Source organism: Macaca nemestrina, chromosome 1, assembly GCF_043159975.1.
Source record: "Macaca nemestrina isolate mMacNem1 chromosome 1, mMacNem.hap1, whole genome shotgun sequence".
Classification (NCBI taxonomy): Eukaryota; Metazoa; Chordata; class Mammalia; order Primates; family Cercopithecidae; genus Macaca; species Macaca nemestrina.
Window position 1 is genome coordinate 3,167,791 of NC_092125.1, and position 19,082 is coordinate 3,186,872.

A 19,082-nucleotide genomic window follows, 5' to 3' on the forward strand; every position below is an offset into this window, starting at 1 on the left:
GTCAAGTGCTGGGGGAGTGCCCAGCAAGATGGATTAACTGATTCTTCTTCAAGGATCTTGCAGCAGTGGACCCATTTCAGCTGGGCCCTAAAAGGTGAGCAGGATTTCCTAGGAAGAGAAGGGGGAACAGGATGTTCCAGGCTGCAGAAACCAGTCATCAGAAGTGTGGTCAATGTGAAGACAGGTATTAATTGTATAAAGTCTAAGAAGTCATGGAATCATAAAGTTAGAAATGGTCTAAGTGGTTACATCTCACCAGTCCCAGCCAAGGGATTCTGGATAAGTTACAGGGTGTTCAACCTTGGCCATAGAAAAACCACCACAAGGCTTACATAATATGATAAGGGGAATTTATTGGTTCACAGATCTCAAAAATATGGAGATAGCCTGGGCTTCAGACATAGTTTGATAAAGGCTCTTGGTGGCAGAATGGCTGCTGAGTGTCAGCCCTCAGGCTGACATGTCCTACATTCTGGAAGAGGACATACTCCCTTTCCTCCTACTGTCAAACAAAAGTCTTTGAGTTCATTCTGATTTTGGACACACACTCACCTCCTCCCAAGCTGGTCTCTGCCAGGGGAACACAATTTGCTGATTGGCCTGGGCTCTGGTCACAGCCTGTGGCTAGAGCATGGGGGCCAGGTGTGGGCTGATTGGATTAGGCCAGTCAGAGCCCATTGCTAAAACCTGGGCTTGAAGCCAATAGGCCATGGCCACGTCAGTGGGTGGGACAATGGTGGGAATAAGGGGAAGGGGTGCTGCAGAGGCGGCCCACGCTGTCCACGTACAGAGGCTTGCTACAGAAGCTACAGAAGAAGAGGGTTACATTTCAAGTGGGCAGGTGCCACATCAGACATGGTTCTTTGAATTTTACCTAATTGTCTCTAATTCTTAACAGTTATTTGAGGTAAGTGTTCTCCAATAATTTCCAGTTGAGCAAACCGAGACTCAGAGATAATAACTTGACCAAAGCTCTAAGAATGGCTGAATCGGAACTGCAAGCGGCAGCCTCTGTTTCCGGAGACTGGGTTCTCTCCATTACATCGTGGCGCTGGAGGAGGCAGCTACAGCTCCATTTGGGACGCTCTGTAGGTTATGACTGGGCGGGGAGGCCTGTGTAGCCCTGTGGTTAGGACTGGTGTGTGGGTGGCGAGGTGTGTGTGGGTGTGTTTGGTTGGTTTGTCTGTCTGTTTAATAATGTAAAGCCAAACCTGCCCCCTAGTAATTCCTCTGCATTTATTCTAGTTCTGAGGTATAGAGCAGTGATTCTCAAACCCAGCAGAGCATTATAAAAATACAGTTTTCTGACCTCTGTGCCAGATCAACTGAAGCAGAATCTGTGAGTAGGACCTTAGAAGCTGTGATTTTCTTTTTTCTTTTTGAGTGTCAGAGATGATTCTCCAGTACAAACAGGTTTGGAGAACTCCTGCTTTAGAATACAACCAATCTCTTCTGCCTTCCATATTACAAACCCTCAGATGTTGAAGACTGGGGTCACCCATGAGCCTTTGCTCCAGGCTCTCGTGTGGTGCTTAAGTGATGGGGCTTTGGAATCAGAAAGGCTGAGTTCAAATTCCGTCTCCACTGTTGACAAGTCGTATGCCTTGGGTGAATCTCTTAATATTGCTAAGCCTTAGTTTTCATATTTATAAAGTGGGAATAATCAATTTAAATTAAAAATCGTCGTGAGGAATAAGTTAAGAAAACGAAGTTTTAGCGTGAAGCCAAAGGAACGTAGAAAAGTTTCAATGGCTATCACCTGTTACTAATGATTGTTAAACTTCCCTGGCTCTGGCTTCTTTAGTTCTTTTCAATTGTTTGTTTTCTAGATCTTTTTTCCCTCTAATTTTTGGTGTTTGCTAATTTATCTCTAAAACAGTAATGGTATGTGGGGGGTAGATACTGGCATAAAGTTCTAGACATCTGACTACATCAGTGAACAGTAGAGCTATAGCTTCCTGTGGTCTGAGTGTGACGTTTATCTGGATGCACATATCCTCTGGATATTAAACATCTTGGAATTTCCCGTCCTTGTTTAAGTTCTTTTCTCTTGGGAAATTGATCAGTGGCTGATTACGGGAACATCTGGATTCTTCAAGAATATTTGGACGTTCTTCAACTTGGTTTCATGCCGAAGCTGTATCTGGAGGCATGAATATGAGTTGGTTTCATCAGGAAAGTGTGTTGATTCCAAGACTGCTATGATCCGTTTTATCTCGTGTAGATCTGTCAGCGTTTCCTGTTCACCCACAGGTGATGACTCATGTGAAACGAGGTAAGCTCTCCAGCAGAGAGCCCAGTTGTTCCACAATGTGTACCTTGACATTTACATAAAATGCAAATATGTTCATCAAGTTCTACTTACATTTGTCTCTTGATTCTGAAATACAGGTTCATTTGCTGTATCTACCTATACCAGTTCTCTTTAAAAATACTTGTAAGGCGTGGCTTTAACTACCTGAAGCTTGATGAAGATCGTACACAGCCTGTTTCAATGCACTTAGCATATTCTCTTTGATGGTGACCCGTTCTTGCCAGCCTTGCATGTGGGCGTGGGGGGGTCACCTTTATGCTGGAACAACCGAGAGTGGAGATGTGGAGACTTTCTGTTCTTAGATAATGTACAGGGTGGGCTTTTCAGGGCAGTAAAACCTTCACTGAAGACCATGAAAATGCCCAAATGCTACATGTTCCAGTCAGCTAATTGAGGCATTTACTACTGGCCTTAAAATTTTATATAATTTTGTTTATGGTATCATAATAGTATAAAAGCAGCTGGGCTCACTAGGGGGCTGTGTGAGTAATCTAAAAAACTTGGACCGGCTACAGGAATAACAGCAGAGTTGCATATAGCAAAAATGTATTTGGGAGTAGCTGTCTTTTATTGAAATGGCAGAAAACAAACTGAGGTACAGAAAATGTAAAACTCCCAAGTATCAGCTTCCCTCGGCTCCCTTCATTCTTCTAATGACTAGAAAAGAAACACTGTTGTAATGAGAAAACTCCAGAAAATCTTTCACCAGATTCCTCATATCCCCAAGCTGAATTTCAGTGGGTCCTCTCTCCATTTCTTCCTGGAAGAAATGAAGTAAACAAGAGACTAAACATGTTAAAGTTGAGACGAAATAAATGTGATGTTGGTCATCTAAAATTCTGTAGGAGGAGAATGAAACACTAAAAATGATCCTAAACTGTTTGGTAGACTCGCTTACTGCACGGCCAGGGGAGTGCGTTTCCTTGTTCAGAATCACTGACACGTTATATAAAAGGACTTTTTAGCAGGGCTCCTATTTTGATGATATAGGTATTATCAGCACTAAGGATTCAAGGATTTACCTTTGAATGGCGCAGTGTTAGGCTTGGAAACAGGTGGAGTTTCAAGTGGAATAAGAGCCAGAAAGGAGTCCAAAGTCAAGAACACTGGGGGAAGGTTTTGGAAAGAAGAACATGTTGGTGCAGGGATTTTAATCAATAGTTTTCCAACCAGAGGGAATAAAATAGAAGTTTTCATTGTAAGAGAGCATGCCACATTCAAAGATATCATTAACTAGTTTTTTATATTGTTGGAGCTTAAAATAGGAGAAGGAGGTGACTAGAAATGCTGTTAAGAAAGGGAAGAACCAAGTGTTAAAAGCTGAATGGCATGCCGAAGAGCTGACACTATTTCAGTGGCCATGGGGGGCCATTGAAGAATTCTGCAGAGAGGATTATCCTGTAAGACTGAAAGATTACATCAGCAGAGTAGAGAACTTAAGAGGCCTGAATGGGGTGCATTACATTGGTCCAGATGAGATGATGTTGACCCAAATTGGAACAACAGTCTTGGAGATGGGAATAAGGGAGCAGATTTGAGATAGAGTTAAGAGGTGGATTGGATGGCACTTGGGATATGATTGTGCTTGAGACATAAGGATACGTTTTTCCTTAATGACGTAAAGGTGGTTTGCATGACTGGGTAGTTGGAGGAGCCATTTTGTTGGGTAAAAAAATAAAGGAAGGGGAACGGGAACGAGGTAGAAATTAATGGGTTCACTTTTAAGCATTGATAACTTTGAGAGGCCTGTTGGACACAGAATTGTCTAATTGATGATCATTCTATATAGTTGAAGTTTAGGAGAGAAGTCTAGATTTGAGAGCCATTAGGATATAGATTATAGGTGAAAGGCGTGGATGAGAACTCTCCGGCGAAATGTATGGCATGAGAAGATGAGAGCCGAGGACAGGTCCCAAGGGATCCCCAGCACTTATGGGGATGGTGAAAAGCAGATACTACAGGAAAGGAGACCAAAAGGAAGGCAGTGAAGGAGGTGGTAGGAGATCCAGGATAGGGAGAGGTTCTGAGATCCAAGGGAGGAGGGAATGCTGTGTGGGCAGGTGAGCGATGGCAGATAGGGAATGCTGTGTGGGCAGGTGAGCGATGGCAGATAGGGCAGAGAGTAAGGCAGGGACTTCAGAAGGATCCATTGGCCTGGAAACTGCTAAGTTCATGTGGGGTCATGAGATGTGCACATTCAGCAGAGCTGAGAGGGCAATAGATGACAGAGCAAGGAGAAGTTGGAAGGAAGTGGTGTGTGGAGAACATTCTCAAGAACCTATGTGTGTACAGAAGGAAAGGGAAATACCCTACATTCCCAGTGAGGTCAGGGAGACTTTTGTTTATGTTTCAAAATGACAAATTTGAACATGTTTATATGCTTAAGGAAAGAAGCAATATGAAAGGAGAGACTCAAGAGTCTGGGATGAGGAGAGGATGATCGGCGTAGCAGGTCTTAGATTAGTTGTTCTCGGTGTGTTCTGGGATCGTATAAACATCACCTGGAAATTTTTAGAAAAGTAAATTACCAGCCCTTACTTCAGATTACTCAATTGCAAACTCTGGGTTTGTAGCTCGGCAGCCTGCGTTTTAATGAGCCTCCCAGGTGATTCTCACGAACACTCAAGCTGGAGAGCTCCTGTCCGAGATGAAGAGGAGAGGTGGCATCCAGGGCCCAGCTGAGTGCACACGCACTTGCACGGCAGGGAGGTGCTTCTGCAGGCGCAGGTACAAATGGATTTGTGGTGCATGGTGTGAAGTTGATGGAGTTTGCTCCTGATGACATAATTTTTCTTTTTGAACTAGGTAGCAGTTTTGTCCACTGAATGCTGAGATAAGAGTTGGGTTGGGCCAGGTGCAGTAGCTCACGCCTGTAATCGCAGCACATGGGCAGGCCAAGGTGGATGGATCACTTGACGTCAGGAGTTTGAGACCAGCCTGGGCAACATAGTGAAACCCCATTTCTAAAAATACAAAAATTACCCGGGTGTGGTGGCGGGTGCCTGTAATCCCAGTTACTCAGGAGGCTGAGGCAGGAGAATTGCTTGAACCCAGGAGGCAGAAGTTGCAGTGAGCCGAGACTGCGCCATTGCACTCCAGCTTGGGCAACAAGAATGAAACTCCATCTTAAAAAAAAAAAAAAAGGTTAGACTTCATTGAGTTTACTCAAATGAAATACCCATTTAAGGTTTTGGACATGCTGCATTCTAATTGAGCTAGAATATGATTAGTTTTAAGCTGAAACATACCTTTATTCTCTCCCTCGTTCCACTCTTTCTCCTGACCCTTTCTTAGCAGGAGCTACCTGTTCTTCTTGCTACTGATTCCTTAAAACCGAAATGATTCCATCATAGCCTGTGTTGGGAGACTCAGTCTTGAGGTGTTAGGGGGCTTTTTGTTTGTTTGTGAACTCAACGGGGCTTTTAAATCGTTGGATACTTTCAGGAGATTGCTGAGATCACATCATTTACAGCCAGAATAAAGGAGAATATTTGAGCAAGGATTCATCAAACCAATATGAGAATTTGCAGATGTTAGATTTTATTAACACTCCCACACAGGAGGTTTGAAATGAACAAGAGAAAAAGCAGGACATAGATTTTTAAGAAGAAAAGTCAATTTAAAAATCTGCTGTGGGCATCTGGTCATGGGTCCCAGGGGACCATGTGCTGGACTTTTGATCTCATCAGATGCGTTTCTTAGCTGGTCATGAAAGCTGGTTGTCATTTCATTTTCATGATTTCAATATAGTAAAGAATTTGGATAAAGCAGCAGCATTTTGATGTGTCTAGTTTTTAGAGGAAATAATGAATTTGCTGTAACTAGTCATTTTCTTTTTCTATTTTCTTTCCTTTTGATGAAAATGCATTTATATTCTGATATGAGAACACAACCCCCGAGGGGTGAAAGTCTGAAAAGTTATAACTGGAAACAGTGTCCCGAAAGCTGCCACAAAAGAAGGCCAGGGTCTGCAAGCCCTTCAGTGTGAGGTGTTCTCAGCTGGGAGCGTGGGAGGAAGGATCATGCTGGAAGTCATCTACCATCATGCAGAGCCCCGGCTCCTTGCTATGGAAGAGTAGATCGGACTTTTTAGATCCAAGAATCTTTTTTTCACTCAGCACCTTGAGCATTTGTGTAGATAAATGTTTGGTTTCGGACACCAGTCTTGGGTTCAACTGTATACAGGAACCTTTAAATTTGAACCACTTTGGAAGTGCTTCTTGTTTTGTGTAAAGAATGCTTGACCACATCTCCAAAGGTGTGGCTACAAAAGAAATAAGGAAATCCTACTTCTCAATGGAATATAACAGTTCTCAAAGCAAATCCAGTGAGTCAATTCTTGTCTGAATTTTTGCTCATTCTATGGAGTAAATAGATTTTGTTGATATTGTAAACACAGTTTAGTGGAATATGCAATGTTTCTGTAGTACCTTGATTTTATTATTGGGAATATGAATTAAATACAAATTAAGTGGGTTTAGAAGGGGATTAGTTAAAAAAAAACCTGAATTAGAAAATGTTATTTTAAGATTTCTTTGATGGAAGTATTTAACCTGTAAATGAGTCTTTACTATTACATTAGATTAGCTCTCAGACTGACATTTTGATTGTTTCACATTTGATCAGAAATTGAGACTATAGGATGCTACTTCTATGTAAATATAAATGTGGGGCAGATGTAGTGACTGACATCTGTATTCCCAGCACTTTGGGAAGCCCAGGTAGGACAATTGTTTGAACCCAGGAGTTTGAGACCAGCCTGGGCAACATAGGGAGACCGCATCTCTACAAAAAATGATTAGCCAGCTGCAGTGGCACATGCTTCTGGTCCCAGTTACTCCAGAGGCTGAGACCAGAGGATCACTTAAGCCCAGGAGGTGGAGGCTGCAATGAGCTGTGGTTGTGCTACCGTACTCCAGCCTGGGTGACAGAACAAGATCCTGTCTCAAAAAATCGAAATGTTACTAGATTACAACTGTGTTATTAAAACTTCCACCTCTTTAAAGATGGAATTCAGCATTACCCAAAAATTTTAAAGGAAAAATATCTCTGGATTATGTGAAGAGCTACAGTTCTACAAACCCTCCGAAAAGATAACCCCACATGCTCAAGGTCCCCGTGACCGTGGGTCTGCAGCCAGAGCCAGACTGGAGGGAGGGCTGGGAGACTTTCCTGCCCAAGCCTGGTTTGAAGATCTGATGCATGGAAGCAACAATTCTGTGAGAGGACAAAATAGAAAAAGAGAAATAGTATGGAACTCTTTCTTTCTGCAACAAGGTCTGTGTGATCGTTTCCCAAGTTAAAGGACCTCTTCTTACTTTAACCGTAAACAACTTGGTTGGAGCCAGAACTTACACATGCTTTCAGTATTAACATGAAAGCATCATCCTCACAAACGTCTGGCTTTTCTGTCTCCTCCTTTGCTTTTGTTATGGCAGGATAGATTGGACTTTTTCTTTTAGATCTAAAAATCTGTTTTTTTCACTCGGTACCTTGAACATTTGTATTGATAAATGTTTGGTTTCTGACAGCTGTTTTGGGTTCAGCTGTATAAGGGAACCTTTACATTTAAACTGCTTTGCAAAGTGTTTATTCCCTTAAAACAGTTCTAATGTAAACGTATATACATAGAAAAAGGATTCTGAAAGGTTCTTCTGAGTTAGGTTTAGTCTGTCCTGACAGCTCAATGCTATTGAATTCTTAGAATGAAGATGTCCTGGTTGTCTGTGCAGCCCGCTGCTCCCAGAGGGCTCTCGGGTAGCTAGTTAACCAAGGGACACCCAGCAGCGGCACATCCTCATCCTCTCAAAAAGGCCAGAGCTTCAGGACCCTGGTCTAGCCCAGGGGGCATCCCCTTAGCACTGTGTGCTGTTGCCACTACCTGTCATAAAACCTCAATGTTTATTTGGCCTCATGTTTATTCTTTGCAGATGTATTGAGCACCTACTGTAAATCAGGTAGGTCGTCGTCTAGCTAGGTCTGACCCAGATCCACAAGGTTTCTGTCCTCTTCAAGCTTAATTGTAAGTGTAATCATAGTGGGATGCTCCAAGTTAGGATCAACAGACCTTCCTATAAAGGGTCAGATAGTGAACGATTTAGGCTTTCTGGGTGATACCACCTTAAACTACTTTACTCTGTCTTATAGCTCAAAAGCAGCCATAAGCAGTACATAACTGGAAAGGCAGGGACGAGTACCAGCAAAACTTTATTTACAAAAACAGTGGCCGTGGTACCATGGACTGTGTTGACTGCTAGTCTAGACAATGCCAATACAGTGGGATAGAATCCATATCATACAGTCTGGAGTAGGGATTTGTTTCCCAGACTGCAAAGCAGCTCTCCCGTCAACGTCAGCAGCCATAGAGAATAAGCGAATTTCTCAGCGTTTGCTGCCTGTTGCAGAATTACTGACAGCTGCATTTGTCATGTTATTGAATTATTTTTTCTACCTTGGGTTTAATAGGTTTCCCAAAAGTCCTCAGTGAGGAAGCATCACCCTAATTTGTTCTACATGTCATGTGTGTGATAAGCAGAAAGGAAGCAGACAAACTCAGACCTTGAAATTGGAATGAAGCATTTAATTCCTGCTCCCATCCTAGCTTGGTGGAGTTAGCAACACATCTACAGACGTCCTTCCAACACGGTGACTTCCGTTGCCCTCTGTGTGGCCACTTACCTGGTGCTGGGCTCTAGGGTTGATGTAGGCCTTGGGTCCTGCCCTCAGGGATCTCACAGTCACAGGAGTGGAATCGATGAAGTCCATTCCTGCCTTCATTCCTGAGGCATGTCTGACTACATGCCACACATGTGCAAGGAAAGCAAAAGTGACCAAGGCCTGGACCCTGTCCTAGATGAGTTCACACTAAAGCAAATGAGAGATCATGCACAATAAAGCAAAATCCAGTGCTGCGGCCTGTGATGGAGACCACGCTGCGTGGGTTGCTGAGTTCTCCCCCTCGTTGTAATTCAGCAGGCTTCCCAGTGTGCCCTGCATCCTTACCTCTGATGCAGACTTCACCATCAGCCCCCCTTACAGGTGGAGGGAACTGAGGCACAGAGCTCCCAAAGCCCCACAGCTGGCGAGTGGCAGGGCTGGCATGCGAGGCCCAGTAGACCGGTGTCTGACTGCAGAAGCCTCGCTCCTCAGCCCTGGGATCTGGAAGATAATTCTGCTGATGTGTGAGATCCAGGAGAATGCATCGTTTAACCAGAAAAAGTTTTGTAATGCATTTTAGCTTTTGACAGAAATGTGACTGCCCACTGAATAGTGAGCGTTGGGATTAGAGACCATCTGGCTGCCAGGGCCTGGGTTTGGTCGTCTTGTGTTTAAGTCTGAATTGGGATGCTGTATTTGTTTCTTACAACTGCCATGGTGACATACCACAAACAGGGTGGCTTAAAACAATTTTTTTTTTTCACAATTCTAGAGGCTGGAGGTCTGAAGTCAGGGCCTGTTGTCAGGGTGAATTCCTTCTGAGGCAGAGTCTGTTCTGTTCCTCTCCCATAGCTCCTGGCGGCAGCAGGCTGTCCTTGGTGTTCCCTGCTTGTACCTGCGTCACCCTAGTCTCTGCCCCCGTCTTCGGGTGGAACTCTCCTTGTGTCTGTCTGCACGTGGCCGCCTTCTTACTGGGATGCCAGTCATGCTGAATTTGGGGCCTACTTACTCTCTAGTGTGATCTCTTCCTAACCCATTCTATCTACAGTGACCTTATTTCTGAGGAAGGCACATTTTAGGGTACTGGGGGTTAGGACTTTGGCGTAATCTTATTGGAGGGAACATAATTCACCCGGTAACAGACACCTCTAGACAGGATGGAACTTCCTTATTCACCCCCAGCCCATCCTAGTTGTTTTTACCCTGGAAGGTATTCCCAAATCTCTGTTACCATTGCCCTCCTTGGGCATTTGAGTTGACTCGTCCTTTCTTCAAGATATTTCTGTGTGGTGATGGTAATGAGAGAGAGAGAGGGCTTCAATGACTCATCGCCTATCTAGGTTTCTTTCATGAAGATGCTGAGACTCTTTTCACTAAACGTGATTTCCTCCCACTCACGGAGCAGAGAGCCACATTCCATAGGAGGGCTCTCCAAGGTGTGGCAGTGGTCACGTGCTTCTAACAGTGCATGCCTGTCGAGAGTGGACGGACACCTCAAATTAGGCTGTACTGTCCTGAATTTGTAGTCTGGGAAAAGCCCGGGTGTTTCCCAGGAAAGAAATTCATTATCAATAAGGTGGAAAGGACTTCTCAGTACTGAGCCCCGTAATTTGCCTTCGTAGTGTTGGAAGGAACAAGGGGAAATGGGAGCAGAAATGAGAAATGGGAGAGGAGTTTGGGAAGTAAGGGGGAGAGGCCGCACAGGTAGCATTGCTGACAGGAGACAAGGCTTGGATGAGGCCACTCTGCCTTTCATCGCAAAGGCCTGTGATGGACTGGCCAGACTCTGAAACGCTGGACTCGACGCGTACCTGCCTGCTCTGGAGCATTTAGGACAGACAGGGAAAAGCTTTTGAAATAGTTCTCTCTGCCTCTCGCCCTGCCTCACTTATTTTTTTTCTAATAAAGATGATTTCTACCCACTCATGAAGTGGAAAGACACAATCTGTAAAGCAGCTTGTTAATTCTGGAGACACAGAGTAGCTCTGGATTCACATCAGCTCTAGAAATGACTGGAATGGTGACTGTTGTACTCAGTTTTTATGGGAACTCTTAGTTGAATTTTACTTCATTGCCGTTGTGGTTAATTTCTACTGCGTTTTCCATACCTGCACACACTAGGAAGAGTTTTTTGAGCGCCTGCTATTGGGTATCATGAGAGGCGTGAAGATGGATAAATCATGATTCTTGCTCTAGACGAACTTAACAATTAGTAAGGGGCAGAAGATACATCCCAGCATAAATAGTAGAGCCAGGAATGGGTAAGAGCACCTAGACGGGAACCAAATGTCTCTGGATGTTGTGACTTGGAAGAGTTTACTTCATGATTCCTTCTGCCAGTGTTGATTGAGCTCCTACAAACAGCCAGGCGTGCTGGTGTATAGTGGTGGTAAGTGACAGGTGACAGGAGCCAGGATGCTGGGGTGAGACTGTCTGGGCTTGCACCTGCCTCTGTGACCTGAGGGAGGGAAGAGCTTCACCTATGCTTCCATCTCCTTTATCTGTAAAATGGGAATATTATTAGTATCTCCCTCACAGACACGCTGTGTATACATATACACAAACAGAGAAAGGGAGAAGGAGTGCTTGCCAGCTGCGTGCGCTATAATAGTAGTATGTTCCCTGCCTGGGGCTTACCTTCAGAGGTGTTCATAACAGGGCAGGAAGGAAACAGGGGAATTACTACAAATGGTGGTAAGTGGAGGGCAAGTAAGATTCTCATGCAAGGGAGAATCTTTAAGTTTTGGGGTTTTTTGTTTTGTTTTCTGAGACAGAGTCTAACTCTGTCGCCCAGGCTGGAATGCAGTGGCACGATCTCGGCTCACTGCAACTTCCACCTCCTGGGTTCAAGCAATTCTCCCGCCTCAGCCTCCAGAGTATCTGGCATTACAGGCACGTACCACCACACCTGGCTAATTTTTGTATTTCTAGTAGAGACGAGGTTTTGCCATGTTGCCCAGGCTGGTCTCAAGCTCCTGGCCTCAAGTGATCCACCCGCCTCGGCCTCCCAAAGTGCTGGGATTACAGGCGTGAGCCGCTGCACCAAGCCCCTACTTTCGGTTTTGTAATCAAGGATGGGTTTCATCCAGTGGTGGCATTTAAAGCCATGCCATGAGGGAGCAAAGCTATAAGAGTGGGGATGGCTGTTGTGTAGTAGAGGCTGGATCAAGCAGAGCCTTCTTAGACCATTTGAAAAAGTTTTAATTTTATTCCGAAGCGGTGGAAAACCACTGAAATGTGTGAAATGTGGGTGTGACTGAATCCTTCATGTTTGTGAAAAGGTGATTCTCATTCTTTCTAGAGAAGTATATAGAGAATGGATTCGAGGGGTCAAGCATGAGATGAGGTTAAGAGTGTCACAATAACATAGGATAGAGACAGTGGGCCTTCCCTGGGCCGGGGACGGCGGGCCTTCCCCTAGGCCGTTGGCATAGGAAATGGGAAGAATGAAATAGATTCAAGATACATTCTGGGGTCAGAATTGTCATGACTGATAGATTGGATGACGTGGATTAGAGAGAAAAGGGGGAAGGTTTTAAAATCTCATGTTTCTGGCCGGAGCATTGGGTTTGATTAGATGCGAATGAATCTTCCCATCTAACAAGTAGGTTTGGGGGCAGAAGTTAGTCATACTAAATTTGAAAAATGTTATTTAAAGAGAGCTTTTTGCTCATTGAAAACTAGTCTTCCAGTACACGAGTGTCAGAGTGGGGACACTCACAGCGGGAGCGGCTTTGAGAGACGTGGGAAGAGGAGAGGAGGGAGCCTGAACAGACAGTGGCGCCGGTTAGCAAAAGTCAGCGTCTGGAGGACGGCCCTGATTTAGTTTGTGACTTGACTGAAACAGTTTACACCTAGAAGCACAGGTACTGATGATGATTTTGTGGAGACGCATAAGTCTACTTTACAGAATTACTCTCATGTGAGAAAATATTCTGAAATTGAGTTAATTTAACATCCAGAAAGTCCTATCATATTTAAAATTTATTTTTCCCGTGCATTTATGTTTCTGAATGACTTGGTGAGAAATAGGTCTGTGAGTGACTCACTGAACCCCCCGAAAAGTACTCACATAAGTAGATTTCCTTGTGCCAATCAAAGGACATTATTAAGGGAAGTGTCCTTTAGCCATGGCTACTGGGGACATTTGTCCTTGAGTTGGGACGGTCCCATGCTCCTTGGACAGCGTCTGGTTACATGAGCAACTGACGGGTGGACTAGAACTCTTTTCACTGAGAAATAAAGCAAGATTCTTTGGTATGTTTGCTGTCTCTCTCACCGCCCCGTCACAACATGGATAGTTTCTGTTCCTCTGCTTTTCCCCTTTTCGCATGTACACAATGAGCTACTTATTTTTATTTCATTTTTTTTTGGATAAAACTCTTGTGAAAGCTGAGGGAGAGGCTAGTATCTGTACCTCCATCATTTAGCAAATACCTAGTCCCTCGTTGGTTTCACAAGTATTTGGTGAATAGTTTAATAAATATTTGCAGACTGGGTGAACGCCCTGTGTATAACATGGACACCCTGATTATGTGACTTCCTAAAATCCCTTCTCATGCTGTGTCTATAAGCTTTCCTGCTATAACCTCAGAAACATAATACCTCACAAAAGCAACAACGATTATGGCTGCTTTAGCTAAGTGATGTGTCCTTCAGTAGGGCATGTGCTTTAAGCTATTTCTTCTAGAGTTGAAAGTTTTGATTTTGTTTTCCTCCAGAGCCATCCTCATTTCATTAACTTTCCTTTCTGTAGCTAAGGGCAGCAGTTGGTGTCTGTGGTCAGGGAGTCTTCACTGTGTGTGAGAAAGGAACTGCTCTGCATGGTCGGTGTGGCAGTAGTGGAACGGCAGCAGCAATGATATCACTTGTTTACTGAGTACCTCATTTGTGCCAGGCATTATAATAGGTGGAAATACACTGTCGGCAAAGGTCAGGCCAGGTTCTCATAACAAAGAGACGTGTGATAATTGAGTATCTTCAAAGGAGATAGACATTTGTTTCTTTTTCACTGATAGTGTAATGTGTGTACCAGGTGGGTGGGTGACTCCACTCCATGCTGTTATTCACGGCCCGGATTCCTTCCATGGTGTTGCTCCACCGCCCCTCAGGCCTTCACAAGAAGTGGAAAAAGCCCAGCAGGGCCCGCCCAGTCTCAGGGCTTAGCTCCAGAAGCAGTTCCCAACACTTGGACTTCCACTCGGTTGGAGAGAACTTAGTCATGCAGCTGTGCCTGATTCCGGGGGTTGAGGGAGGAACCTGGAAACGTAGTTCAGGCCTGTGCCCTGGGAGCAAGGGAGAACAGATGCTGGTGAACACCTAGCAACATTCACCACATCCCGCAGTGTGGGGATTATTCTGTACACTTTCCAGATGAGGAATTAGAAGTTGGGGAGGTTGATGAACTCAACGTGCCCTAGATGGTCAGGTTGTAAGGGGGAGGTGCAGATTCTAATTCTGTTCTGTCTGATTAAAAAGTCTGCACTCTTTTCACCAGCGTGAAACCACCGAACACTGTTGTCATAGAGCCGTGTGGGTTCGCAGAGGAAATTCACGTATGTTAACTACCAGCGTGATACCACTGAACACTGTTGTCATAGAGCCGTGTGGGTTCCCAGAGGAAATTCACGTATGTTAACTACCAGCGTGATACCACCGAACACTGTTGTCATAGAGCCGTGTGGGTTCACAGAGGAAATTCACGTATGTTAACTACCAGCGTGAAACCACCGAACACTGTTGTCATAGAGCCGTGTGGGTTCACAGAGGAAATTCACGTATGTTAACTTGCGGCTCCAGGAACAGGCCTCCCACCACCAGACTTACTAGCCCGCTAAGGTGTCTCAGGACGTGGTGTCAGAATGAAAATAGAGTGCAGTTCTAATCAATCAAAAACTGGTTTTCTTGCCTGCTGTTAGGAGAGAGGAGTTTGAAAGATGAAAACAGTCTTGTACCAGGGACTCACATTCTAGGGCATGGTCTGTGGTCAGCATACATTCAGATCAGTGCCTGCTTCATACTTGGTACAGTTGTAGGAGGCGCCAGTGGTGCCCAAGAAATGGCCAGATCAACAGTGACTACGGGTGACTAGACTCTGTACAGCATAGTGTTCGTGGAGTTTGAATCTTTTACTCACTTCCCACATATGTAGCTGTGGACAAGTTTCTGAATCTTCCTAAATCTGAGATACCTTGTCTGTAAGGCAGGATTAATCTTCACAGAGTTGTTTTAAGTATTAGTGATCACATAAGCAAAGGGGCTCCCACAAACCAGCGTGCTGTTAAATAATAGCTGCTATTTTAAAAAAAAGTAAACCCAGCAACCATGAATTGAGTGACTGCTATGCACCAGGCACCAAGGTAGGCTCCAGAGATTTAGAGGTAAAAGGTGGAGTCCCTGCTGGCCTTCAAGGGACATCTAGTGGGGATGTCCCAGAGAGAAGAACAACCTAAGCTCAGTTTTTCCCTCAGGAAGAATAATGCATTCTAATCAGACTAGAGAGTGTGTGTTCTGTTAATCGTATAAACTAAAATTGTACAATAGCCAGTTTGGGTGCAATGAGCTATTCAAATGACATGTTGACTTTTTAAAAAAATATATACTTAAAGTTCTGGGATATGTGTGCAGAATGTGCAGGTTTGTTACATAGGTATGCACGTGTGATGGTGGTTTGCTGCACCCAACAACCCGTCATCTACATTAGGTATTTCTTCTAATGCTATCCCTCCCATTGTCCCACCTCCCAACAGGCCTTGGTGTGTGGTGTTCCCCTCCCTATGTCCATGTGTTCTCATTGTTCACCTCCCACTTATGAGTGAGAACATGTGGTGTTTGGTTTTCTGTTCCTGTGTTAGTTTACTGAGAATGATGGTTTCCAGCTTCATCCATGTTCCTGCAAAGGACATGAACTCATCCTTTTTTATGGCTGCATAGTATTCCGTGGTGTATATGTGCCACAGTTTCTGTATCTGCTCTATCACTAATGGGCATTTGCGTTGGTTGCAAGTCTTTGCTATTGTGAACAGTGCTGCAATAAACATATGTGTGCATGTGTCTTTATAGCAGACTTATTTATAATCCTTTGGGTATATACCCAGTAATGGGATTGCTGGGTCAAATGGTAATTCTAGTTCTAGATCCTTGAGGGATTGCCACATTGTTTTCCACAATGGTTGAACTGATTTATACTCCCACCAACAGTGTAAAAGTGTCCCTACTTCTCCACAGCCTCTCCTGCATCTGTTCCTGACTTTTTAATGATCGCCATTCTAACTGGTGTGAGATGGTATCTCATTGTGGTTTTGATTTGCATTCCTTTGACCAGTGATGATGAGCTTTTTTCATATTTTTTTGAGCACATGAGTGTCATCTTTTGAGAAGTGTGTGTTCATATCCTTCACCCACTTTCTGATAGGGTGTTTTTTTATTGTAAATTTAAGTTCCTTGTAGATTCTGGATATTAGCCCTTTGTCAGATGGATAGATGGCAAAGTTTTTCTCCCATTCTGTAGGTTGCCTGTTTACTCTGATACTTTTCTTTTGCTGTTCAGAGCCCTTTAGTTTAATTAGATCCCATTTGTCCATTTTGGCTTCTGTTGCCATTGCTTTTGGTGTTTTAGTCATGAAGTCTTTGCCCATGCCTGTGTCCTGAATGGTATTGCCTAGGGTTTCTTCTAGGGTTTTTATGGTTTTAGGTCTTAAGTTTAAGTCTTTAATTTATCTTGAGTTAATTTTTGTGGAAGTTGTAGGGAAGGGGTCCAGTTTCAGTCTTCTATGTATGGCTGGCCAGTTTTCCCAACATCATTTATTGAATATGGAATTCTCTCCCCAGTGCTTGTTTTTGTCAGGTTTTTCAAAGATCAGATGGTTATAGATGTGTGGTATTTCTGAGGCCACTGTTCTCTTCCACTGGTCTATGTATCTGTTTTGGTACCATTATCATGCTGTTTTGGTTAGTGTAGCCTTGTAGCATAGTTTGAAGTCAGGTGGCGTGATGCCTCCAGCTTTGTTCTTTTTGCTTAGGATTGTCTTGGCTATATAGGCTTTTTTTGGGTTCCATATGAAATTTAAAGTAGTTTTTTCTATTTCTATGAAGAAAGTCAACATTGACATTTTTATATGTTGTTTTAATAGTCTTTATGCTAAATGTCAACAAAAATAATACTTTTTAGAGACATTTGGTTTTTACACACACTTAGGGAGAGGTAATAAAATCTCCCACTAATGCTAATAGCATTCTGATGGAGTGAAGACTTACTGGTGTGTCAAAAAGTAAGACACCGGCTCTTTTCTTAAAGTGGTTTGAATTTCAAAACAGCATGAAGGAATGCTGTTGGTATTTATTCAGGAATTTGTGTGCAGATTTGATAGATACCATTTATCTTCAGCAGAGGAATCCGTATTCCTGGCCTTTTTCCCCCTTGGTTAGTTTGGATTTCCTCAAACCACTTTGCCCTTTGAAGGATTGTGAGCTGTTAAGTAAACGAACGGGTATGTTTCTGAGTTTGTGCTGACTGATTTGCAACAGGACGGCAAATTCAGCACTGAAAACAGGGTCAGACAAATACCCTGGCTATGAGCCTCAGCTGACTCAGACAAGCGAGGCTTTGCTTAGTGGTTTTTACCCCTCCAGTACAGAAAAGTCTTGGCTATAGCCTCAAAGGCCTGTGGACTGGAAGGTCTGGCAGAGCAGTATCCACGTCATTATTGTTAGAAGTTGTGCAGTTGTATTATTGTTGATGCTCTCATTAACACTGGCTATCTTGCATGTTCTAGCCGCTGAAGAGTCATTAATTATTGTGGTTAATTCTCACAGGGAACCTATGTTAATTTTAATTGATCCTAGGCTCTCAATTTAAATAAGAAAGCTAGCAAAATTATTTTTTTTTTTTGCCTCCCCTTCTGGCTTAACAGAGAACTCACAAGTACTTATGTGTTGAGAAAATAGAGACCCATTTAATAGTGTTACCAGAGTGACACATTATTAACTAAGGAAATCAGAATGACATACTTTTCAGAGGACACAGTGGTAATCTCTGAAGCCTGCAGGTCTCAGTCCTGTGATGCAGAATATTATCAGTGATAGGAAGAGAAAGCCTTGCCTCCTCAACAGTGTACGGAGGCATCGTCCACCAGCACTGGGAGCTAAGCCTCCACTGGTGAACAGCACAGGAGAAAGACACAGGCCTGAGAAGGCTCAAATTTACAACACAGGAAAGACGAGGGCAGCACAGGATTATTAAATGGAATATGGGAAACGTGTGGTTTGTCTACAGTCTACACTTGTGACACAGGTACCATGATGTCCATTTTATGGAGGAGAAAACTCAGTTCCAGAAGGTTTGAATAACTTGTCCGGAGTCATAAGATTAAAAGATGCCAGACCAGGGAGCAAAATTCATGAATATCTGACTTTAAAGTCCTTACATTTTCTTTACCTCACAGTGGTTTAGACGAGATGCATTGTTCATTGTAAATTGAATTTCCTTCACTACCTGCCTTTTTTCAATGTAATGTGAATTCTGCATCATTTTGTTGAAATGAAAAGTTCTAACCATTATTGTTGTAAAATGGGGGCGCTTGGGCCTTGGAGGAGAGTTCTCATTCTGGTAGTCTGGTAAAGGGCCTCTCAGATGGAAGACACAGCCCAGGCAAAGGCACTGAGGTGAGAACGCCGCAGCTTAGTCATGGAGTGGAGAGTAGATTCATGTGAGGGTAACTGAGTGTCTCAGTAGATGGGGGTTATATCATGAGAAGGACGCGAAAGCCTCAGCATGGAGCTGGTGAGCAGAGGGGGGCCATTTTTCAGCGGGGAGCTTAAGGTGCTCGGAGCTGTGGTCTAATACTGTTCGGACAGCAGCGTGTAGATTGAAACAGAGTAGAGATAAATTGAGGGGAAAGTGGCATTATCTATATAAACTGTCAGGGAGTAAAGAAATCTGGATTTTCATGTGTTTGATTCAGGGAACAGTCACTTTCCCACACATCCTTCCCAGGGTTGTGAATAAATACTGTAGTGTACTGGTCAAGGATGTGAAATTCGGGGAATTCAGGAACATCCTTAGGCCACAAAGTGGATGCTCAGAAGTTAAATATTCACTGGAAGTGATAAG

At 43.7% G+C, this 19,082-nt stretch overlaps 1 protein-coding gene across 16 annotated transcripts in view; it reads left to right on the top strand.

Moving 5' to 3' along the window:
- The window catches only part of LOC105474705 (SET and MYND domain containing 3), an 813,173-nt gene that overhangs the window by 516,239 nt on the left and 277,852 nt on the right, over window positions 1-19,082 (top strand). The window contains exon 1 of one of the 16 annotated variants that reach the window (XM_071069379.1): window positions 773-907. The exons of the other annotated variants lie outside the window; for them this stretch is intronic. The gene's annotated coding sequence lies outside the window, so the exon portion shown is untranslated. Of the gene's footprint in view, window positions 1-772; window positions 908-19,082 lie in introns of those variants that run through there. 16 annotated transcript variants of the gene reach the window in all.